Source organism: Saccopteryx leptura, chromosome 1 (assembly GCF_036850995.1).
Source record: "Saccopteryx leptura isolate mSacLep1 chromosome 1, mSacLep1_pri_phased_curated, whole genome shotgun sequence".
In the NCBI taxonomy this organism is placed as follows: Eukaryota; Metazoa; Chordata; class Mammalia; order Chiroptera; family Emballonuridae; genus Saccopteryx; species Saccopteryx leptura.
The window spans coordinates 349120767-349146596 of NC_089503.1; the positions used below are offsets into that span (position 1 = coordinate 349120767).

A 25830-nucleotide genomic window follows, 5' to 3' on the forward strand; every position below is an offset into this window, starting at 1 on the left:
GTTTCTCATAAAATACATTCCAGGTAAATGAATTATATTCTCACTGATTTGTATTCTAACTTTCAGTATAAAAGTGGAAATGTTTCCCTAAGGGAAAAAAGGTTTAACCCCAGGGCACAGTAAAATAATTTAAAATCTTTTGAATTTTAAAATCATTATAAGAACACCAAGTCTAGACTCAACCAGCTTTACAAACAATACACCCAAACACACAGACATAATGAGAAGACAGAGAAGTGCAATCCAAATGAAACCACAAGAGAAACCTGCAGGAAATGAACTGAGTGATATGGAAATAACCAAACTTCCAGATGCAGAGTTTAAAATAATGATTGTAATGATGCTTAGGGATCTTAGAGCAACAATGGATGGTCATTATGAACAACTAAATAATGAAAGAGCAAGTATAAAAAAGGACATTGAAATATTAAAAAAGAATCAGTTGGAGATGACAAATACAATATCAGAAATGAAGACCACAATGGAAGGAATTAAAAACATGATCGATGAAGCTGAGGATTGAATCAGCGAGTTGGAGGACAAGTTGAACGAAGGCATGGAAGCAGAGCAGAAAAAAGAAAAGAGACTCAAAAAGTCTGAGGAAACTCTTAGAGAGCTCTGTGACAACATGAAGAGAAATAACATTCGCATGATAGGGGTTCCCGAAGAACAAGAGAAAGAACAAGGGATAGAGACTTTGTTCAATCATATCATAGCTGAAAACTTCCCTAAATTAATGCAGGAAAAACTCTCACAAGTTCAAGAAGCACAGAGAATCCCATTAAAGAGAAACCCAAAGAAGTTTACACCTAGACACATTGTGGGTGGAGTGCAGAACACATTCCTAGCAGCTGTGGCTGATGCAATGCTGTGAGAACACTACAGCACCTGAAACCCTCTTAGGCACACCAAGGAGGGAGCTCGCCTGCTGTAAGGAAGTAACTCAGCGCCAACCAGGCAGCTCCCTGACCTTTTCATCCATTGGCAATGAAGGACACACTAGAATACCCTATAGGCTGAACCCATGTATATAAGCTAGCTTACTTCCTGAATAAATCGGATCTGCGTCACTGAACCTGGTCCCCAGAGTCAAGTCTTTGCATCTCCGTTGTCCTCACCTCCGGCAGGACTTGTTCACAACTGCCGCCCAATGTCAGGCAGAGACCTAGCCAGCATGCAAGGGATGGGTGAGTGACCCCTCTGAAATGGGAAACCTTCTCCCTCACTCGCGAGCCCCCCAAGCTCAAGCCCTGCACGCCCTATTGCAGAGTAGGCAAGTTAAAGTTAGTGAAAAGGATCTTTGTACCTACTGGGAGATCCTCTCTGGTTTCAATCCTTGGCTCTGGGATGCGCCTCTCTGGGACCTGGATACTTGGGCCCGAGCTTTCCGGCACGTCCGTTCGGCCGAAGTACATGGGGGCAAACCTTCCCTCTCAGCCTCATTCCTGTTCTGTTAGCGATACATGCCTGCCTGACCAGTGCTCCTCCTGGGAACCCTCTGCTGGTGCCAAAGATATTGCAGGCTCTCTCTCTGGGAAGCCCTACCTTCCTATTCGCCCCCCCTCCACTGAGGAGAAAAGTAGTTTAGCCTCCGAGTTTGACAAAATCACAGCTGAGTGCACAGAAACAAAACCAACTGAACTGCTAACTGCGCCATCAGCTCTGCTGCTGGAAAAAGCGGAAGTCGCTACTTCCACATTCCCTGCCGGGGCTCAATGCCCCACCCCAGCCTCTCAGACGCCATTTTCTCCAACACGTGTTCCTGCTGCAGACCCATGGGCCAGCCTATACGCCCCCGTATCTTTTTTCTGTCTGTCTGTCTTGTCTATTTTTCTGTCTCTCTCTCTCTCTCTCTCTCTCTCTCCGACCCCTCTCTCTGAAATGACACTGGAAAGACCCAGCTACAGTCCAGTGGTGGGGATCACACCCTCTTCTAACACAAGGGAGAGGTTTTGCTTGTGTTTTTCAGCCAATTTGGATCCCAGGAACCCCCCAACCTGCTTGACAGGGTTTCTTGGGTATGCACTAAATGGTTCAGTCTTTACCCGTCCAAAGCCACAGCCCTGGCCTTCTCCACACCAACTATGCCTAAGGGGAAGAGGTCCTCAGAGCTCCAGAAGACCTCGTGGCTGGCAGGGCGCCCCATCACCTGGGGAGATGTGGAGGCTTTGGTGGGGTGGGCCCAGAGAACTGCCCCTGACGGGCCCCCAGGCCCTGGTGCTCTGTTCTTGCTTATGTGTGCTATAGTAACTGCTGACTCACAGACGCAGGTGGCGGCAGCCCGGGGTTTGAGCCCAGCAGCACGAGCTGGTGTTTTCAGTTCATCTTTGGAGGATGAGGAGAATTGGGCCGGTGTTGCGATTCAGACTCCAGAAGGTAAACGGCAGCAGCTGCGGCAGGAGGATGAACAGAGGTGTGAGAAGCCAGGCTTGCATCACCGAGTGGCTGCTGGAATAGCAGGGAGTGTCTGCTAAGCTGCTGGTGGGTTCACAGACATTTTGGGACACAGGGGTAGGTGCCATCATGCTCTCCAGAGCAGAGATGGAAATGCTGACTGCCACTGCCATGTGTTCCTCTTTGGGACAGTGTAAGACCTGCCAGGATGGCAGGGATGAGGGGGGTGGCTGACGCCTCATGTGCGTGGACTTATTTTCTGGACTACGACCTGAATGGGCACTGGCTCCTTGTTGGTTGAACTTACGAATTTTGGACAATGTGAAATACCCTGTTGGGGTGGGGGAAAGCTTTGCTGGAAGCTTTTCCCATGGCTAGAAAGAAGGCCGAGGATATTTTGTGCTTTTAGCAAAGTGCTCAGAGACCGGTAAAATGTACCTTTGTAATTGCTGAAATTGTATGATTTGTCATGTTGTTGTAATTTGTGTAATGTGCCTTGCAACCATAAGTAGTACGCAGCCCACAAGCAAGCCATCAGTTCTGTGTTTGGACGCTGGGACCTTTGTGAGAAGGGGGTGTGCATGAACCTATACCCATTTTTCACAATCAAAATGGAACTGTGTTAAACGGCACCTAGAAGGTCTCTGTAACACAATGGGAGGGAAATGACATCCTGACCCCTAGGAGGAATCCCCTGCTTAAGACCCAGACCCCTGTTCTATTTCCTAACTAGTCAAACATTACAGAAGCTTGCCTCATTGTTTAATCCAGCTAATCTATTAGCATATAGTATAACAGGTATTATAGTTGTTTTAGTTCTACTAAGGTTCCGTTGCATAATGCGTAGCATTCAGAAGCTACAACAATAGCAAGCTGTCATTCATCAAGTCCAATTGGCCTTAATTAAAAGAGAAGGAGAAGATGTGGGTGGAGCACAGAGTGCATTCCTAGCAGCTGTGGCTGATGCAATGCTGTGAGAACACTACAGCACCTGAAACTCTCTTAGGCACACCCAGGAGGGAGCTCGCCCACTGTAAGGAAGTAACTCAGCGCCAACCAGGCAGCTCCCTGATCTTTTCAGCCATTGGCGATGAAGGACACGCTGTAACACCCTATAGGCTGAACCTGAGTATATAAGCTAGCTTACATCCTGAATAAATTGGATCTGCGTCACTGAACCTGGCCCCCGGAGTCAGGTCTTTGTGTCTCCGTCGTCCTCACCCCCGGCAGGACTTGTCCACAACACATCATAATTAAAATACCAAAGCTAAATGATAAAGAGAAAATATTAAAAGCTGCTAGAGAAAAAAAGGCTATCACCTACAAAGGAGCCCCCATAAGGATGACATCAGACTTCTCAACAGAAACACTTGAGGCCAGAAGGGAATGGCAAGAAATATTCAAAGTAATGCAGAACAAGAACCTACAACCAAGACTACTTTATCCAGCAAGGCTATCATTTAAAATTGAAGGAGAAATAAAAATCTTCCCAGACAAAAAAAAATTTCAAGGAATTCATTACAACCAAACCAAATCTACAAGAAATGTTAAGGTGCCTGTTGTAAACAGATTAAAGTGGGAAAAGAATATAGCAAAAGAGAAATACAGTTTTAAAGAATAAAATGGCAATAAACAACTACATATCAATAATAACCTTAAATGTAAATAGATTAAATAATCCAATCAAAAGACATAGGGTAGCTGCATGGATAAGAAAACAGGACCCATACATATGCTGTCTACAAGAGACACACCTTAAAACAAAAGATGCATTTTAACTGAAGGTAAAAGGATGGAAAAAAATATTTCATGCAAATAGAAATGAAATACCCTAAGAACACCATAGCACTGTTCCAGAAGGAGAAATGCACCCCCATGTTTATGGCAGCATTGTTCACAATAGTGAAGATCTGGAAACTTCCCAAGTGTCTGTCAGTGGACAAGTGGATTAAGAAGCTTTGGTACATATATACTATGGAATACTACTCAGCCATAAGAAATGATGACATCAGATCATTTACAATATCATGCATGGACCTTAATAACATTATACGGAGTGAAATAAGTAAATCAGAAAAAACTAAGAACTATATGACTCCATACATAGATGGGACATAAAAATGAGACTCAGAGACATGGACAAGAATGTGATGATAACGAGGGGCGGGAGGGGGGCACAAACCAGATAGAAGGTGACGGAAGACAATTTGACTTTGGGTGAGGGGTATGCAACATAATCAAATGTCAAAATAATCTGGAGATGTTTTCTCTGAACATATGTACCCTGATTTATCACTGTCACCCCATTAAAATTAATTTTTAAAATGTCAAAATAAAAAAATCATTATGAAAATACATTTCACAGAAATTTTAACAGAAATACTCAAATGTATTCAATATATTTATAAAGGACACAATGAAGGAAAAAATATAAGTACCTAAAGCTAGCAGAACCATTACTATTGTTCATCATTTTCCACTATTTTTCCACCACATGATAGCAATCCCATAAAAGGCCTACAACATTAGTATTTTTACTTTATTTCAATATTCTCAAACATTACATGCTAAATGAAGAGTCTATAGCTGAATAAAAACAGATGTAAAAATATCCAGGAAACTTCACATAAGCTCTACTACTCTAAGTAAGCTTGACAGAAAACAGTTTTTGAAATGATGACAAAAATGCATGTTAGAGATCTTCATCTCTATGGCACTAATTCTCCTCTTTTGACTTTGTAGAAAATAACTGGACAGTCCAACTTATCTTCTAGAGAATATCAAAATATTGATAACCTATATCATCACCCAGGATATTTCACTCATATCAAAAAAGCAAAGTCATTTAAAATGTGCTGGATTCCATAAAATAAATCCATCTTAAGCCAAAACTTAGAACCAAATAACAACAATAACCCCAAATTTTGACTGTTTTTACAATATGAGCAATCAATGACCCATGTTGTTTTCAGTCCAAAATAAAAAAACAAGGGCTGGAAAAGTTAAGTGACTCATCCATAGCCACATAACAAGGAGCACTAGGACAAGGCTCTACTCTGTCCACCCATTTGCTTTCACTTCAACTGTGCCAGCTCTTCTTTTTTCTTTTAAAAATCTATTTCTATCAGAGACTACTGGTAGAAATAGACTACAGAAAATTCTGCATTTTTATATTACATAACATCTAATTTTTTTGTTCCCTCAAAACGATTCAAGTACTGTATGCACTGCAATATATATTGCCGAAAGCCATTTAGAAATAGCAGTTAGTGTGGGTCAAAAGAAAAATTTTAAAATATTCAACCCATTTGCTTCTACTTTACAAGTATTTGAACAGATCCTTATAAGAGATCAGAGTGGAGCCAACCTGTGGCGCAGTGGATAAAGCATCGACCTGGAATGCTGTGGTTGCTGGTTCAAAAACCCTGGGCTTGCCTGATCAAGGTACATATGAGAAGTAACTACTATATGAATTGATATTTCCTTTTCCTCCCCCTTCTCTCTCTCTCTTTTTCTCTTTTCTCTAAAATCAATAAATAATAAAATATTTTTAAAAATCAGAGTGGAAATAATTTTTTTTCTTAAATCAGCTGAAAAGTTAATCTCCTTGATGAAGTGCTCTTTACCAATGGAATAAACTCATTGTGTGTGTTATATGCTGCTTAGTCGGCTCTAACTCCTGGCAACTCTATGAATGAGTGATGTTCACAATGTCAAGTCCTCAACAGCCCTGCTCAGCTTCTGTAGACTCATTCCTATGGCTTCTTTTAGAAAATCAGTCTGTCTCATACTTGGTCTTCCTCTTTTCCTGCTGCCTTCTACTTTTCCCCAAAGTTATGATCTTTTGCAAAGAACCCTACTTTCTCATGATATGCCCAAATGAGGACAACTTCAGTTTTGTAATTTTTGCTACCAGCTATATTTTGCACTTTTTCAGGCTTCGTTTTCTCAAGTACCCACATGTTCATCTTTCTAGCAGTCCAGAGTATCCACAGATATCTCCTACAGCACCAGATTTCAAATGAATCCACTGTTTTCCTATCAGTCTACTCCACTGACCAACCTTCACATCCAGACACAGTAACCGGAAATACAAGAGTGTAGATGATCTCAACCTTGGTCTCTAATGACACATCTTAGCTCTTGATGATCTTTCCTCATTCTTCCACTGCTGCCCTTCCAAGTATCTACTTTCTCTTGATTTCTTGGCTGCAACCTCTATATGAATTGATATCTGAACTGCATTAAGCAAAATCTTCAACAAATTTCAGTGTTTTCATTTTCTATGTTAAAGTACATATTTCCTCTTCAGTCATGATTTTTGTCTTCTTGATATTCACATGCAGTCCTGCTTTGGCACTTTCTTCTTTTGCTTTCATAGCTATTTCAAATCACTGCTACTTTCTGCCAGCAAAATTACTGATATTTCTTCCACCAATTTGCATTCCTCCCTCCTCTAAGTCTAGCCCAGTTTTCCGTATATGTTCTGCATACAAATTATACACATAAGCTGATAAAATCCACACCTGTCTGACACCTTGGCCTATAGGAAACTGTTCTGTCTTTCCATATTCTGTCCCAACAGTGGCTTCCTGTTCATAAAACAGGTTATGCATCAGGACAATCAAGTGCTGAAGCATGCCTATTTCTCTGAGAGCAACCCATAGCTTACCACAATATACAAGGTCACAGGCTTTAGACATAATCTAACCTTCTGAAATTCTCTGGAGCACTCCAGTAGTCAACAAATGTTCACAGTTAGATCTAAGTGCTTCTCTTTTCTTAATTCAGCTTGAACATCCAGCACTTCTTGCTCCATATAAGGTAGAAGCCTTTCTTGCTTCACCTTGAGCATCACTTCCTGAGTGTAAAATTAGAGCAATGGTCCTAAAAGTTACTGCACAAATTAGTATCTCCTTTCTTTAAGAGTGGGATAAAGTAATTGTGTACCTTAGAATTGATGGTTGCCAGGATAAATTTAGAGTCAATGAAACCTTGAATGGATTGAAGAACCTGGCACAAATTTGAAAGGCATAACATACTTTTGAGATTTGTGCTCTAAAACTAATCATCTACATAGCAAGTGAGAGTCTACAGATCTCTCAGCATCTTCCCTCAGTTCATCAGTTATACCTACTTTTAACATACAGAGCAACTCTATTATTGTTTTCAGTTAAAATGTAAATTGCATATGAAGGAATATCATATTGGCATTAATTTTATTTCATTTGTTTAACTGGCAAAATCTTATTTGTTTATGTAACTACTTTCTCTAACTTCCTTTCTCAGATCCACTCTCTCCATTCATTCCCAAGTACTCCTGGCTGATCCAGCCTCCACGTGGTTCAGCCAAAGCCAAAGGTGGCAGTGAATACCAGTCACTAGCGATAACCTAAGTTAACATGACGTGCTGGCCTGAATCAATGAGTCACTGCCGTTGAATCTGACAAAGATCGAACAGTTGTGCTCAGGGGCTGCCTAACGTCAGTTTTTGGACATGCTGTTCCCTTGCCTCCAGTGCCTTGAAGGAAATGAAATTACAAGCTAAGCCATAAAATACATCCAGAAATTCAAAATACTACAATCTGGGCCCTGGACGGTTGGCTCAGTGGTAGAGTGTCGGCCTGGCGTGTAGAGGTCCCGGGTTCGATTCCCGGCCAGGGCACACAGGAGAAGCGCCCATTTGCTTCTCCACCCCTCCCCCTCTCCTTCCTCTCTGTCTCTCTCTTCCCCTCCTGCAGCGAGGCTCCATTGGAGCAAAGATGGCCCGGGCGCTGGGGATGGCTCCTTGGCCTCTGCCCCAGGCGCTAGAGTGGCTCTGGTCGCAACAGAGCGACGCCCCGGAGGGGCAGAGCGTCGCCCCCTGTTGGGCGTGCCAGGTGGATCCCGGTCGGGCGCATGCGGAAGTCTGTCTGACTGTCTCTCCCTGTTTCCAGCTTCAGAAAAATACAAAAAAATACAAAAAAATTTTACTACAATCTGGGTTTAAGAGGATGTACGTTGACAAAATTCCTGTGGAAAAAATAGTAAAAGAAAGTTCTGGGACAATTTTGAATTTGTTCAGTGGCTCAAGAAGTTTTTTAATGCAAACTATGATTGAAAAAACTATAACCCTATAGCTGTCAGAAAAAGTCATGAAACTGCAGTGGCTTCCTCCCTTGTTGCTCTAGCTCTGAACAAGCTGAAGAAACCTCTCAGCTCTAGAGTGCAGCTCCACCTAGGCCCACTGCAACACACAGAACTACTGCCACCCCCACGGCTGGCCCGGGGATGGCGAAGCAGCCGAACTGATGCAGCAGGTCAGCACACTGAAGCTTACACTGTTGAAGACTTGAAGAAAGAGATCTCTACTTTGGAAAGCTAAGGAACAATGAACTGATTTGCCAGGAGAATGAAAGGGAAACCAACCTTGTATTGCAGAGGACTATGGACATTCTCTATGCCCTGGGAGAAGGCTTTGTGATACCTGACGAGCGGGCCCACAAGAGGTACGAGATGTTAACAGACTGGAACAGCAGAGCAGAGCAGCATCTGAATTCTTCACTACAAATCATGCACTTAACTGTAAAATACTCCCTTTCATTATTCTTAGAGGACACACAGGTTTCTTTTCATAAGCAAAAAGTATCTCTTCTTAAAGTGCACTCTGCATGTGTCACTCCTTTTTAGTTTGAATTAGGAGCTCTTACCTTGAAGCAGAGCAGTATTAACATCTAATAGAATCACCAAGAGAACAGAGACTGGCCATGGGCTCACCATATGGATGCCGGAGAAGCTGTTTTTATGTGACACGCTGAAATGGAGACCGCAGTAGGGAAATGTATTTGAATTTTAAGCTAATGTGAAATCTTGGCAAAGATTTTTAATAAATAAATGCCTTAAGAGTGTTTAAAATATGCTTCAATGTTTCAAAATATAAAATGTAACCTGAGAGGAGCTTGTGTGTTGCCATGTGCCTGGGGAGGAAATGTCAGACCTTGGAACCTTGGAACCTGCTACTTTGCAGGCCTTGCAGGGCTGCTGCAATCTTCCCAGACCCAACCTCGACTCAGAAGAAAAGCTTAAGAAGTGGCTCTGTAAAGCCATTTGGTGTCCTTGGCCAACTGCATCTCTGCTAAGAAGCAAGAGGCACTGCTGCCTGGATGAACAGAGTGTTTCCAGCCCTGAGATGTTTCTGTCAAACAGCTTTGCATCGAGCATTGCTCTGACAGTTTTTCCAATTATCCCTGAAATTTCTATGTACTGTGTTTTTTGGGAAATGTGGTGTGTTCAGTTTTTAAATCGAACAACTACTTCTAGGGTCTTGCCGACAGCTCTGGAATTTGAATTGGGGTTGTGTCCCGTGTTGCTGCCTTATTTTGAAGTTTACATTTAACATGTGTCTCTGCTTCCTTGCCCACTAGAGACTACTCTTTGGCTCCTTCAAGTCTGCAGCTAAGAGTGGGAGTTCAGCACTCAGGTGATCACACTGCAAGTTCTTTTTGTACCTCTAACAAAGGAGGGGATTAGTGAAGGCCGTCTCTACCTTGAAATCTGCAAGGCTGGCTGTTTCTGGAACCTGCTGTCCACAGCCTTACACTGTTATCAGAGTACTTTGCCAGTGCACTAATCTCATTAGAGATAAAATTCATTAGTGTGCTACTAAATGTTCATTTTCTTTTGCAGAAAATACAGTACCATGTCTCAATTATTAGTATTTAATATATTTCATTACTTGCCTGACCAGCACAGTGGATAAAGTGTCAGCCTGGAATGCTGAGTTCACTGGTTCGAAACTCTGGGCTTGCCTGGCCAGGGAACATATGGGAGTTGATGCTTCCTGCTCCTCCCCCCTTCTCTCTCTCTCTCTCTCTCACACACACACACACACACTCTCTCTCTCTCTCTCTCTTCTCTAAAATGAAGTCTTTAAAAAATAAAATATTTCATCCCTTAACACTCTTTCACATCTCTGCCCACAGCCAATTCAGTTCTTTTATTTGACAGAATTTTGCAAAATATGTGTTGCCCACTACTGAGAATGTTCAGCCTCTGATATATTTGTATTGATTTGTTTCTAGTGGTATTTTGTCCTAAAATGAGTGTAGAAAAGCAGGTATTATATGATAAATTGTTGTGTAGTGCATATTCGATGTGGAATTCAGAGAAAAACCCAGAATCAGTGATTAACAATGCCAAAAATGTATTAACTAGCTATTGTTCAAATAGCAGTGGTGCTATTTATCTTTTGTGGCCTTTCAGACTTTTGTTGCCCTAAAATTCCATATTATTAAGAACTCATTTTCCACCTGGTCTTTCCTGACAGGGTTTTTTCCTACTTTAAGCAGTTTCTAAATAAAATTCTGTATTTTAACAGAAAAAAACCAAAACACAATGAGATGCCCATTTGCATCCACTAGAGCAGCTTTATTTATTTATTTATTTATTTATTTATTTATTTTGCAAGAGTGAGAGAGTAATTGAGCGATAAACAGGGACAGAAAGACAAGAGGAGAGAGAGATGAGAAGCATCAATTCTTCGTTGTGGCACCTTAGTTGTTCATTGATTGCTTTCTCATATGTGCCTTGACTAGGGCATTGCACCTGAGCCAGTGACCCCTTGCTCAAGCCAGCAACCTTGGGCTTCAGGCCAGTGACCTTTGGGCTCAAGCTAGCTACCAATGGGTCATGTCTATGATACCACACTCAAGCCAGCAACCCCACGCTCAAGCCCGCAACCTCAGGGTGTTGAACCTGGGTCTTCAGCATCCCAGGCCAATGCTCTATCCTCTGTGCTACCACCTGGTCAGGCTACACTAAAATCTTTTAAACTAGCAATCACAAATGTTAGCAAAGACACCGAACAACTGAAACTTGCGTACAGGGCATCCTCATTTCATGACATAGTTTCTTTCCAATGATAGTGACATAACTCGAATTTTGGTGTAAGTAAAAACACACCCTACCCTGGCCAGTTGGCTCAGCAGTAGAGTGTTGGCCCAGCGTGTGGAAGTCCCGGGTTCAATTTCCGGTCAGGGCACACAGGAGAAGCACTCATCTGCTTCTCCACCCTTCCCCCTTTCCTTTCTGTCTCTCGCTTCCCCTCCAGCAGCCAAGGTTCCAGTGTAGCAAAGTTGGCCAGGGTGCTGAGGATGGCTCCATGGCCTCCACCTCAGGCAATAGAATGGCTCTGATTGCAGCAGAGCAATGCCCCAGAGGGGCTGAGCATCACCCCCCGGCGGGCATGCCGGGTGGATCCTGTTCAGGTGCATGCGGGAGTCTGTCTGTCTGCCTCCCCTTTGCTTCTCACTTAGGAAAAATACAAAAAGAGAAAGAAAAACACCCTAGCAAGTCACTTACCTATCCTAACAAAGTTGTAAAATCATAATCTAGAACATAAAAATACAACTAAACCACAGAAAAAGAATACTGTGTATTCTTCCACCACATGCAACCAAACTAATTCACCCAAGCAGTCTGTAAGTACAAAGGCTAATGGCATAAGCTGAAACACTCATGTCTCAATTTTTTTCTAATTTTTATGGGAGTATCATAAACTCAAAACATCATATGTCAAGACGGTCGTACCCCAAGAATCCCCTGTATATTGCTTACCATACTACCTGAAATCTTATCATAGGTATTTACCCAAAAGAAATATTCACACAAAGACATATATGAATGTTTATAGCAGCTTTTTTCATAGCCGCCCACAGTTGAAACAATTCTAATATCCATCAACAGATGAACAGATAAACATACACACAACAAAAAACTATTCAGCCTGTCGAGGTGGTGGTGCAGTGGATAGACCGTTGGACTGGGGTGCAGAGGACCCAGGTTGGAAACCACGAGGTTTCTGGCTTGAGCGCAGGGTCACTGGCTTGAGCATGGAATCATAGACACGACTTATGGTCGCTGGCTTTAGCCCAAAGTCCCTGGCTTGAGGCCCAAGGTCACTGGCTTGAGCAAGGGGTCACTCACTCTGTTGTAGCCCCCTGGTAAAGGCATGTATGAGAGAGCAATCAATGAACAACTAAGGTGCTGCTACAAATAATTGATGCTTCTCATCTCTATCCTTTCTGTTTGTCCCTATCTGTCCTTCTCTCTCTGTCTCTGACACACACACACACACACACACACATACACACACACACAGAAAAACTGTTCAGCAGTAAGTAGCCAGAAAATAAATAAAACTCAAATCATTATGCTAAATGAAAAACATGAGATAACAGGAATATACAGTGTAAGATTCTATTTCTATGAAATGCTAGAATAGGCAAAAGTAATCTAAAATGACAGAAATCAAATCGGAGTGGACAGAAGCTGAAAAAGGGAAATGAAATTGACTACTAAAGGAAATAAGGGAACTCTGAGAAGAAATGAAACTATCTAAATCCCAAACTATACTCCTAAAAAAAAGTAAATTTTATTGTATGTAAATTATACCTCCATAAATTTGATTTCTAAAAAAAAAAATCACTAAGGTAAATTTCTTAATCCAATCTGAATGTCTACAGAAAAAAGAAAAATCACACTTATTTGGTAAAGCATAAAAAGATTCTAACAATAGAAACTAGGTCAGGATGCCTGCTACTACTTCCATTCAACAGTTTACTTGAGGGCTTTGTTGGTGCAGTTAGGTGAGAAAAAGATATAAGAATTGGAAAGAAAGATATAAGAACTAGAAAGGTATGAGAATTGAAAAGAAATAATTTATTTCTCTTATTTGCATAAAGACAGTTTGTAAAAAAGAAATTAAATCTATAAATTATAATGAGTTTAGCAAATCTATAGAATATAAGACCAATGTACAAAAATGAATTACATTTCTATATACCAACAATAGTTAAGAAAAATTTAAGTACCATCTGAAACAGCACCAAACACTATTATATACCTAGAAATAAATCTAATTTTAAAACATGTGCATATCCCCAAAGATACTTATTAATTACAAAGTAGAAAACAGTAACTTTAAATATAAGGAGGCTAACATCACTTTAACCACATAATCAAAACTCTTCAGCCTAATCAGGCGGTGGCCCAGTGGAAAAAGCGAAGGACTGGGACGCAGAGGATCCAGGTTCAAAACCCCGAGGTCACCAACTTGAGCACGGGCTCATCTGGTTTGAGCAAGGCTCACCAGCTTGAGCCCAAGGTTGCTGGCTTGAGCAAGGAGTTACTTGGTCTGCTGTAACCACCCTCCACCCCCCCCCACCCCCGTCAAGGTACACATAAGAAAGCAATCAACAAACATCTAAGGTGCCGCAACAAAGTATTAATGCTTCTCATCTCTCTCCTTTCTATCTGTCTCACTCTGCTTCTGTCACAAAAAACAAAACAAAACAAAAAACTTATCACAGTACATCATATCACTTCTGCGGTACTTCTCTCAAAATGTATAATCTAAATATAATCTAAATCTTATCATGAGGAAATATCAAACAAAGTCAAATAAAGAGGCTTTGGACAACATAACTAGCTTGAATTGTTCAAAAATTTCAAGGCATGAAGAACAAAGGAAGATGAGGAATTATTCCACATGACAGAGACTTAAAACAGTGTAACAACAATGCAACACATGATCTGGGATTTACTTTTGATATAAGCGATCTATTTGGGACAATTTGTGATTGCCAAATAAATTCTACAGATTTTAAGTAATACTATTGGTAATTGTTAGCTGCGGTCATATGGGATACTGATTTTGTTATTAGTAAATACATACTGAAAGTGTTTAGAAGTGAAGTAACAGGTGTAAGTATGCAACTTACACTCAAAAACTTCTCAGTGTCAGGTATATTTATATATAGAAAGAGAGAAGGATCAAGAAAATGTGATAAGATGTTCATTTAAGGCAGCGGTTCTCAACCTGTGGGTCACGACCCCGGCGGGGGTCGAACGACCAAAACACAGGGGTCGCCTACATTTTTAAAATTTTTTATTTATTTATTCATTTTAGAGAGGAGAGGGAGAGACAGAGAGAGAGAAGTGGGGGAGGAGCTGGAAGCATCAACTCCCATATGTGCCTTGACCAGGCAAGCCCAGGGTTTCGAACCGGTGACCTCAGCATTTCCAGGTTGACGCTTTATCCACTGCGCCACCACAGGTCAGGCCTACATTTTTAAATAAAATATGTATTTTCCGATGGCTTTAGGCGACCCCTGTGTTTTGGTCGTTCGACCCCCGCCGGGGTCGCGACCCACAGGTTGAGAACCGCTGATTTAAGAAATATGGGTGATGAGTATGCAGGAATTTTTCTAGAGTACTGTTCCTTTTTTTTCTCTAAGATTTTATTTATTCATTAAGAGAGAAGAAAGAGAAGAGAGAGAGAGAGAGAGAGAGAGAGAAGAGAGGTGGGAGGAGCAGGAAGCTTCAACTCCCATATGTGCCTTGACAGGGTAAGCCCAGGGTTTTGAACCGGCGACCTCAGCTTTCCAGGTTGACGCTTTATCCACTGCGCCACCACAGGTCAGGCCAGAGTACTGTTCTGGTAATGCTTCTAAAAATCTGAAATTAGAGCAAAGTAAAAGTTAAAAAGTATTAGTGTAAGATTACTATGGAGAAAACTATGAAATTATAAAACATCATTAAGAGAAATTAACAAATACCTAAGGAAATTAAGCAATGCACTATGATCCTAGATGAGAAGACAGTTCTCTCCAAAGCAATCTCTAGGTTCAATGCAATCTCAACTAAAATTTCAACAGATTATTTTTCCAGAACTTGCCAAGCTGATTCTAAAATTTATACAGAAATGTAAAAGCCAAGCAGCAAAGACAATCTCAAAGAACTAAATGGGCCTGATTAGTGGTGGCACAGTGGATACAATGTCCCAGGTTCAAAGCCCCAAGTCATCGGCTTGAGTGTGGGCTTGCCAGTTTGAGCACAGGGCTGCTAGTTTAAGTGTGGGATCATTGACATAATCCCACGTTTGCTGGCTTGAACCCAAAGATTGCTGGTTTGAATCCCAAGGTCATTGGCTAAAACCCAAGGGTTGCTGGCTTGAGCAAGGGGTCACTGGCTCGGCTGGAGCTCCTCAGTCAAGGCACATAGGAGAAAGCAATCAATGAACAACTAAGGTGCTACAACTATGAGTTGATGCTTCTCATCTCTCTGCCTTCATGTCTGTCTGTCCCTCTAAAAAAAAAAAAAAAAAAAAAGAGCCTGACCAGGCAGTGGCGAAGTGGATAGAGCATCAGACTGGGATGCAGAGGACCCAGGTTCGAGACCCCGAGGTTGCCAGCTTGAGCACGGGCTCACCTGGTTTGAGCAAGAGTTCACCAGCTTGAACCCAAGGTCGCTGGCTCCAGCAAGGGGTTGCTTGGTCTGCTGGAGGCCCATGGTCAAGGCACATATGAGAAAGCAATCAATGAACAACTAAGGTGTTGCAACGCACAACGAAAAACTAATGATTGATGCTTCTCTTCTCTCTCCGTTCCTGTCTGTCTGTCCCTGTCTATCCCTCTCTCTGACTCACTCTCTGTCTCTGTAATAAATAAATAAATAAATAAATTTTAAAAAATAATAAAATAAAAATAAATAAAAAGAAAAAGATGAACTAAATTGCAAAATGACTTACCGTTATACTACAATAATAAGATCGGGTGGCAATGGCACACGAATAGACAAACCAATGAAACAACGATTTGTACATTTATTCTATTATTTTTCCTCTTTTCCAAGTGAGAGGAGGGGAGATAGACTCCCACATGCACCCCAACCAGGATTTACCCAGCAACCCCCATCTGGGGCTGATCCTCTGCCCATGTGGGACCATGCTCACAACTGAGCTATTTTTAGTGCCTGAAGCAGACGTTCCACAGAGTAATTCTCAGCACCCGGTGCCAATACACTCAAACCAACCCAGCCATGGCTGTGGGAAGGGGAGAGAGAGAGAGAGAGAGAGAGACAGAGAAGAGGGAGGGTTGGGGGAGTGGTGTAGAAGATGGTTGCTTCTCCTGTGAGTGTGGGTGGAACGCAGAGCGCATTCCTAGCAGCTGTGGCTGATGCAATGCTGTGAGAACACTCTAGCTCCCAGAACCCTCCTGGGCATACCCAGGAGGAAGCTCGCCCACTATAAGGAAGTGACTCAGCGTCAACCACGCAGCTCCCTAATCTTTTCAGCCATTGGCTATAGAGAAAATGCTATAATATCCTATTGGCTGAACCCATGTATATAAGTTAGCTTGCTTCCTGAATAAAGTGGACCTGCATCACTGAACCTGGTCCCCGGAGTCGGGTCTTTGCGTCTCCGTTGTCCTCACCCCCGGCGGGACTTGTCCACAACTGGCACCTTGAACAGGGACCTAACTGGCATCTAAGGGACGGGTGAGTGACCCTCTGCAATGGAAAACCTTCTCCCCCACTCTCGAGCCCCACAGGCTCGAGCCCTGCACACCCTATTGCAGAGTAGGCGAGTTGACGTTTGTGAAAAGGATCTCTGTACTTACTGGGAGATTCTCTCTGGTCTCAATCCCTGGATTGAGGACGCACCCCTCTGGGACCCGGATACTTGGGCCCGAGCTCTCCGACGCATTTGTTCAGCTGAGGTGCATGGGGTGCAAAACTTTCCTCTCGGCCTTACTCCTGCCTTATTGGCAATACACGCCTGCTTGACTGGTGCTCCTGCTGGGGACCCTCCGCTGGTCCCTAAGGTCCTACAGGCTGCCTCTCTCTCTGAGGAGCTCCTACCTCCCTATTTGACCGCCCTCCACTGAGGAGGAAAGTAGTTTAGTCTCCGAGTTTGACAAAATTGTGGCTGAGCGTGCAGAAAGAAACGAAACCAACCGAATTGCTAACTGCGCCATCAGCTCTGCCACCGGGAAAAACAGAAGTCGCTACTTCCACATTCCCTGCCGGGGCTCAATGCCCCACACCAGCTTCTCAGACGCCATTTTCTACCCCAGCTTTAATTCCAACACGTGTTCCTGCTGCAGACCCATGGGCCAGCCTATACGCCCCCATGTGTCTTTTCTCGTTGTCTGTCTGTCTTGCCTATTTTTCTGTATCTCTCTCTCTCTCTTTCTCCCGCCCCTCTCTCTGAAATGATGCTGGAAGGACCCAGCCATGGCACAGTAGTGGGGATCACACCCTCTTCTAACACAAGGGAGAGGTTATGCTTGTGTTTTTCAGCCAATTTGGATCCCAGGAACCCCCCAACCTGCTTGGCAGGGTTTCTTGGGCACCCACTAAGGGGTTCAGTCTTCATCCGTCCAAAGCCACAGCCCTGGTCTTCCCCACACTGACTACGCCTGAGGGGAAGAGGTCCTCAGTGCTCCAAAAGAATATCTCGCGGTCAGCGTGTGTGCCCCATCACCTGGGGGGATGTGGAGGCTTTGGTGGGGCAGGCCCAGAGAATTGCCCCTGATGGGCCCCCAGGCCCTGGTGCTCTGTTCTTGCTTATGTGTGCTATAGTGACCGCTGACTCCCAGACGTGGGCGGACCCCCACGTCTGGGCTGCTTTTCCCCACCCTGGCATTATCCTGCCCATAGAGACAACAACAGCAATCTGTCGTTCATCAAGTCCAATTGGCCCTAACTAAAAGAGAAGGGGGAAATGTGAGTGGAGCACAGAGTGCATTCCCAGCAGCTGTGGCTGATGCAATGCTGTGAGAATACTCCAGCACCTGAAACCCTCCTAGGCACACCCATGAGGGAGCTCGCCCGCTATAAGGAAATGACTCAGCTCCAACCACGCAGCTCCCTGATCTTTTCAGCCATTGGCTATGAAGGACACACTGTAACATCCTATTGGCTGAACCCATCTATATAAGCTAGCTTACTTCCTGAATAAAGTGGATCTGCGTCACTGAACCTGGTCCCCAGAGTTGGGCCTCTGAATCTCTGTCGTCCTCACTCCTGATGGGCCTTATCCACATACCTGACCAGGAATTGAACCCAGAATATCCACACACCATGCCAATGCTCTACTACTGAGCCAACCGGCCAGTGCCTCATACATTTATTAATACACTTGATTTACAACAAAAGTAGCAATGCATAATGAAAGTGATGCAGGGGAAAGACTACCTATTATAAATACTACTAGAAAAATTAGATATAAATTTGAAAAAAAATTAAATATAAGTCCTACCTCACATCATGACCAAAAATTATGTATCAGGAGGGTAAAGTGGTAGGGGAGGTTATAAATCTACACATAAAAGGCAAACAATAAAGCTTCTAGAAGTTTATCCAGTAGACTGTCTTCACAATGTCATAATAGCGAAAAACTTAAAACAGGAAAAAATTAACCACAAATAAAAAGATGCATAAATTTGACAAGAATTTGTTTTCTTAATTACACTATACTACTTTTCCCTAAAGAAGATATTTTAGCAGAATTTTCAGCTTTTCTTGTAGCTTATATGTTACGGTGACTTTCTTCCTTAATATGAGAAAGGTTGCTATTCTGTGCTTCAAAAGATTAACTTGTGTCTGACCTGTGGTGGCGCAGTGGATAAAGCTTAGACCTGAAATGCTGAGGTCGCTGGTTTAAAACCCTGGGCTTGCCTGGTCAAGGCACATATGGGAGTTGATGCTTACTGCTCCTCTCCTTCTCTCTCTCTCTCTCTCTAAAAATAAATAATAAATAAAATTTAAAAATATATATTAACTTGTTGGTTAATCAAGTATGAACCAATGTGACTTCTACATTATACTGAACTCTTTCTTTCCTCTATTTATCTGGCAATAGAATACATTAGATTTCTACATTTCTCTCCCTTTTCCTGAGCTGTATGGACCTGGCATATAGCTGGCATTCAATAAAATAGTTACTAGCTAAATGACTAGATGAAATAATAAAAATTTTACATTTACTTAATGAAAAATGTTATTCAGCCTGACCTGTGGTGGCGCAGTGGATAAAGCGTTGACCTGGAGTGCTGAGGTTGTTGGTTCAAAACCCTGGGCTTGCCCGGTCAGGGCACATATGGGAGTTGAGGCTTCCTGCTCCTCCCCCCTTCTCTCTCTCTCTCTCCTCTAAAATGAATAAATAAATAAAAATAATTAAAAAAAAAAAAAAAAAAGAAAAAAGAAAAATGTTATTCAGGCCTTGACCAGGTTGCTCAGTGCATTGAGCATCATCCCAGAGCACTGAGGTCGTGGGTTCAATCCTGGGTCAGGGCACATAAAAGAAGTAATCAAGCCTGACCTGTGGTGGCGCAGTGGATAAAGTGTCGACCTGGAAATGCTGAGGTCACCGGTTCGAAACCCTGGGCTTGCCTGGTCAAGGCACATATGGGAGTTGATGCTTCCAGCTCCTCCCTCCCTTCTCTCTGTCTCTCCTCTCTCTGTCTCTCCCTCTCCTCTCTAAAAAAAAAAGAAATCAATGAGTCCACAACAACTAAATGGAACGAACTGATTCCTCTCTCCTCCCTCTTCTCTCTCTCATCTCCCCCTTCCTCTCTCCCTCCCACTCTCTCTGAAATCAATGGAAAAATGACAAATCCATATTTGGAGAATAAAAGTATGGCATTGAATCCTAATGTGTAATGACTCCTTACATCATTACACTTGCGCCTCCTCTGCCTGTTCCAAGCATTAACAAATTAATTAACAAAGAGCTTTCAGTTTGCCTGTAACCAATTCCAACTACAGAAACTGTTTTCTACCTCAAGCAAGCTGGTACTTTATTCCTCTAACTCCACGTTCTTTTCTTTGCTTCCTTAAAGTACAAATGTCCCTTTCACTCTCTTCTGTTCCTTGCTGTCATGGCCTACGGTCTGTTGGTTTTCCGCAATCTGATTCTATTACACTCCTAATTCTGGCTTTCAACTTAACCTCCATTCTCCATGTCCAAACCTAGTTATTTCAAACTTCTCTCTTAACCTGTAGCCCCTCAAATAAAGTCACCCACACTCATGATCTCTCAGGCCACTCATACAAAAAAAAAAAAAAAAAGGCCCTTCCTACCATGATCCTACTGAAGGCAAATTATGAAGAACAAGAACTATATTCAAACTTCTCTCTATCCCTTTTCACCTTTGGCAAAAATCTGACTCCTCTCTAAAATACAGCCTGCTTTTTTTTTTTTTTTTTTTTTTACAGAGACAGAGCGAGTCAGAGAGAGGGATAGATAGGGACAGACAGGTACGGAGAGAGATGAGAAGCATCAATCATCAGTTTTTCGTGGAGACACCTTAGTTGTTCATTGATTGCTTTCTCATATGTGCCTTGACCGTGGGGCTACAGCAGACCAAGTAACCCCTTGCTTGAGCCAGTGACCTTGGGTCCAAGCTGGTGAGCTTTGCTCAAACCAGATGAGCCCGCGCTCAAGCTGGCAACCTTGGGGTCTCGAACCTGGGTCCTCCGCATCCCAGTCCGATGCTCTATCCACTGTGCCACTGCCTGGTCAGGCCAGCCTGCTTTTTTGCTCTCCCATACTTATAAGATTCACAAATATATGTAAAGTTCAAGTTACTGTGTTTCAATCTAGAAGGTAATTTCTACTCTCAAAAATTCTGGAAAACACCAAATGACAATATAAAATGGCCATAACCATACCTTTGTTGTCAAAATAATTGATATTATTAACTGTTTGACATAGCCCAAGGTCTTGTCTAATTATGGTATGTGTCAGTATTTCTGAGGCAAGTAGGTCGTTAAAAACAACAATAACAAATGAGATATCAAATGCTATCTTAAAGATGGAAACTACCCCCTCTGTAAATTATTGTTATTAAAATAAAGAGCTCTACCCTGTGAGCTGTTACCAAAATACAGGAAGAGATAAAGTAAGGAATGCTCAAAGCCCTCAATTAAAAAGGTTATTTCAATGTCCTAAACAAAGTAAAATAAAACACCGGGAGAAAACCAGAGGCACTCTGCGAGAAGGAGATAAAAACTATCCAGAGATACCAAGGACTATTGCTTATTCTTTTGTCAAAAGCTAAATTTGCAACAAGTAGATTTCAGAGGGATTCATGAAGACAGCCAAAATCCCTGGTCAGATAAACAGAGAATCTGTTTTCAGTATAAGAGATAGTAAGCACAAAAATAATAGATATGGGGCAAGGAAACAAGGACAGATGGAAAACAGCCTTAAAAAAGAAAAGGGAAAGGAGAGAAAGGAAACATGAATCGAGGGATGGGGTATCAGAGCAAGGATGAAAAGTAACAACCAGAGCCACAAACTGGTTAAGAAAACAGTCATTCACTTAGCACAGTAAACTAAATAAATGTAAGCAAAGGGAAAATTGGAGATTTGTAAAAATCACCATACTAAATGATGAATCATTAAGTCTTTTTCTTTCCACTTTTCTTTTTAGCCAGCTATAGAGAAAAGATAAAAGACAAGATTATGCCTGACTGGGCGGTGGCGCAGTCGATAGAGCATCGGACTGGGATGTGGAGGACCCAGGTTCGAGACCCCGAGGTCGCCAGCTTGAGCGAGGGCTCATCTGGTTTGAGCAAAAAGCTCACCAGCTTGAGCCCAAGGTCGCTGGCTCGAGCAAGGGGTTGCTTGGTCTGCTGAAGGCCCGTGGGCAAGGCACATATGAGAAAGCAATCAATGAACAACTAAGGTGTCGCAATGTGCAACAAAAAACTAATGATTGATGCTTCTCATCTCTCTCCATTCCTGTCTGTCTGTCCCTGTCTATCCCTCTCTCTGACTCTCTGTCTCTGTAAAAAAAAAAAAAAAGACAAGATTATGTGGAAGAAGCAGCAATACAATACCATCATCATAAGTATAAGGGTAAAAGAAGGGATAGAAACGAAGATAACACAACATAGAGCTATTTGAAACTAATATGAATTAAGATAATTAAATGAATATTAACTGCATTTCAACCTATTATTAACTTCCAACAAAATGCCCAGTGCAAATTCAGATTCCAAATTCAAAGGAAATGTATTTATAGAAAATTCCACTAAGTCAAAGAACTGTGAAATCCATTTCAAAGTTATCTCTATTATCCTGACTAACTTTGCAAGACTCACTTCACTTTAATATTTAGAGTAAGGTTACTCAGAATAATTAGTTTCGCCTGATCTCCAGCACAGCTCCTCATCTGTCCTTGTGTGGTTTAGGTGACACCCCACTCCTCTCATCCCTTTGTGTTATCTTATCTCGAATAGAAACAGTTTCTCCAAGTGACACTAGAGGAAACACATGCAATCTTGCAAACCTGGAGAGCTGAGTTATCACCCAGAACAGATCAACATGTCAACTCCATTTTGGAGATGAAGGTACTCAGACAGTATCACTCTCACCAGACTCAATGGGCCAATTTCTCCAAGACTACCTTCTGCACTTAACATGCATTCTGTGCCCTAAACACACTGAACAGTCACCATTCCACACTCCTCCTGCCAGAAAAGGCTCTCCCATATACTTCACAAACTGCATTTCTACTCACTACTTCAAAAATTAAGCAAATCTCAAAAATTAAGCATTAGTTTCCCTCTGCTTTATTTTATACTTCATTGTAAATTTTAATCTTTCCTTAGAATTTAAGGATAAGAATCATACTCTGCTTACCCATATATTGTCATCACTTAATGCAGTGATGGAAATTACTAAATCTTGCTGATTGAACTGATGCATACAAAATGCCCTCTTCGACCTAAATGGCTAAACAGGGCTGTATGTTAGGCCAGAACCTGTACAAACAATACAGTGTCAGATGCTAAGAATCAAGTTTCCAAGGAAGCAGATGTATATCGCTATTAGTTCATCTGTACAGAATTTCAAATCTATCATATACTTACCCTGTCTCTGTAAAGAACAAAAAAAAAATCATAACATACTTAAACAGAATTTTAATATACATAAAATGTCCTATTTTAACAATGATTTTTGCCATTACCCAAAATTTTTAATGAACACAACATATAGTTCCTACAGTAAAAATGACACATTACAAGTATCACTAATGAAGGCAACTCTGTGAATTAAAACAACCAGGTATTTTATGATGGTTTCTCTTTTTCTGTCATTCTTCAAAACCACAGATGTATACACACACGGTGAGAGCAAGACCAGGCACACAAGGACTGCGTAAGGCTCCTGTTCTGCAGAAAGAACAAGGGGAGAGCCACGAAGACACGCAGAGGGACGGGTGAACAATGAGGTTCCTCCCAAGGTGTGGGAAAGCAATTCCCTCTCTTTCTTCCCACCTCTTCTATGTGGACTGTACCAGTTTTCATGTGGCTTCTTCTTTATACCCTTAGTTGTAGGACTTCTGTTCAAACAGTCTTCAGGTGGTTTTCCAGGGTGGTTATTTAGTTATCATTCAGCTGGAATTTTGATATGGAAGTGAGAGAAGGTGAGCACAGTGTTTACCTACTTTGCCATCTTGACTAGAAGTCTCTATGATCATTTCTTTTCCTATTCCTACTTTTTCCTTTCCATATTCCTAATTTTTTTCAGTTTGCTTATCATATAGAATACCACTATTAACCAAAATTCATTGATGGATACACTAATACTTAAATTTAACACTGCAAAAGCTACATTCTTAATTATATATTTAAATTCTAATTAATCCATTATTTGCCTATTTTTCTAAACTATTTTAAAATTTACTCTTATTTCTCCATTCCTCTAAATCAGAATATTATAAAGTGCCTTATTTCCATATTTTATTAAACAAACTGTTTTGTCAAGTTTGGGGATGTCTCCTAAGGTCTTAGACTTTAAAACACCTGGTTCTAGAAACTGAAAAGTAGAGAATACTTTTTCTGTTACAGATCAACTCAAATGAAAACAAAATAAAATGAATTGGAGAAAAAAATTTGGAGCTTCTTTACATAAAATCATAAATTCACTTTTTTACCTTTTAAATGTAAAATCTGTTTCAAGCAGCCAAACATGTCTCTGTAAAAAATTATGCCAGAACACCATATTTTATCTGTTTTCATCATTAAATTCTGATGGTTCCCCATAGGAAAACTTTTATACACACACACACACACACACGTAATTATACATATATGTAAATATATACATCTATATGTAATTATACATATGTACATATAAAATACAATTAAACAATAATGAAATGCTTTTTCACCCATCACAGTGATAATAAAACAAAGGTAACATCAAGTGTTCTATTAGTGAGACTATAAACTAGTAAACTCTCTGAACCAGCACTTTTTAGTATATACCAAAGATAGCTATTATAGCACTGAGAATAACTGCAAACAATCTAAATGCCTATTAATAAAAAATAGTTTAATAAATTATGCAATATCTGGACTACAGACAGTCATGCAGCAACTAAAAACAGTAAGAAAGAACTTGACCCTTCAACACAGACACGTAAGGCTTATTGTTACATTAAAAAATGGAGTGGCGCCTGACCGGCGGGGGTGCAGTAGATATAGCTTTGGCCTGGGATACTGAAGACCAGGTTCAAAATCCCGAGGTCGCAGGCTGAGCACAGGCTCACCAGCTTGAGCACTGGGTCACTGGCTTGAGTGTGGGATCATACTCATGACCCCATGGTCGCTGGCTTGAGCCCTAGGTCTCTGGCTTGAGCAAGGGGTCACTGGCTTGGCTGGAGCCCCCCACTCCAGGTCAAGGCACATAAGAGGAGGCAATCAATGAACAACTAAAGCGCCGCAACAAAGAATTGATGCTTCTCATCTCTCTCCCTTCCTGTCTGTCCCTCTCTCTCAAAAAAAAAAAAAAGAAAGAAAAAACCTGCAAAATATTTTGTACGGTATTCTTTTATGTTAAAAAGCACATACAAAATATGTATTTCTATAAGCCTAAAATTTTAGTGAAAGATACAGATATATATACACCACAATGAAAACAGTGCTTCTTACAGATTCTAGATGATGAACAACCAGGTAGTAGTCTAGGAGAAAAGGAACTATATCTGTACTGTTTTGATTTGTTGTTGGCAAAAGAAGCACTCACTTATTAGTTGATTAATTATTTAAAGTAAACACAGTGTAAAAGGTATTGTTCAAAAAAATTTATGGGGTTTTAATAAAGAATATGAGGAATTTTTTTAAACTTGTCTAATAAATTCAAAAGATTAGATTTTTCTTTCTCAATGGGGCAAAGGAAAAATGACTAAGTATTACAATTTTCAAATAACTTTCTAAGCATGATCCAAAATAAATTCCAGATAAATTATAGTCAGAGAAAAAAAAAGAAAACACTTGAAGAAAGTAGAGCACAGTACTTATCTGATTTGGCAGTAAGAATTAACTAATAAATTAAGTTTTTAAATGTTAGATAGGCCCTGGCCAGTTGACACAGTAGTAGAGCATCGGCCCAGCATGTAGAAGTCCCGGGTTCGATTCCCAGTCAGGGCACACAGGAGAAGTGCCCATCTGCTTCTCCATCTCTCTTCCTCTCCCTTCCCCCTTTCTCTCTCTCTCTCTCTCTCTTTCTTCCTCTCCTGCAGTCATGGCTCAGTGGGAGCAAGTTAGCCAGGGCACTGAGGACGGCTCCACGGGCTCACCTCAGGCACTAAAGTAGCT

General features: G+C 41.6%; 1 pseudogene; it reads left to right on the top strand.

The window, feature by feature from the left end:
* The first annotated feature begins 2523 nt into the window (after window positions 1-2523).
* On the top strand, window positions 2524-9111 carry LOC136387280 (microtubule-associated protein RP/EB family member 1-like; annotated as a pseudogene).
* Window positions 9112-25830: the final 16719 nt, after the last annotated feature.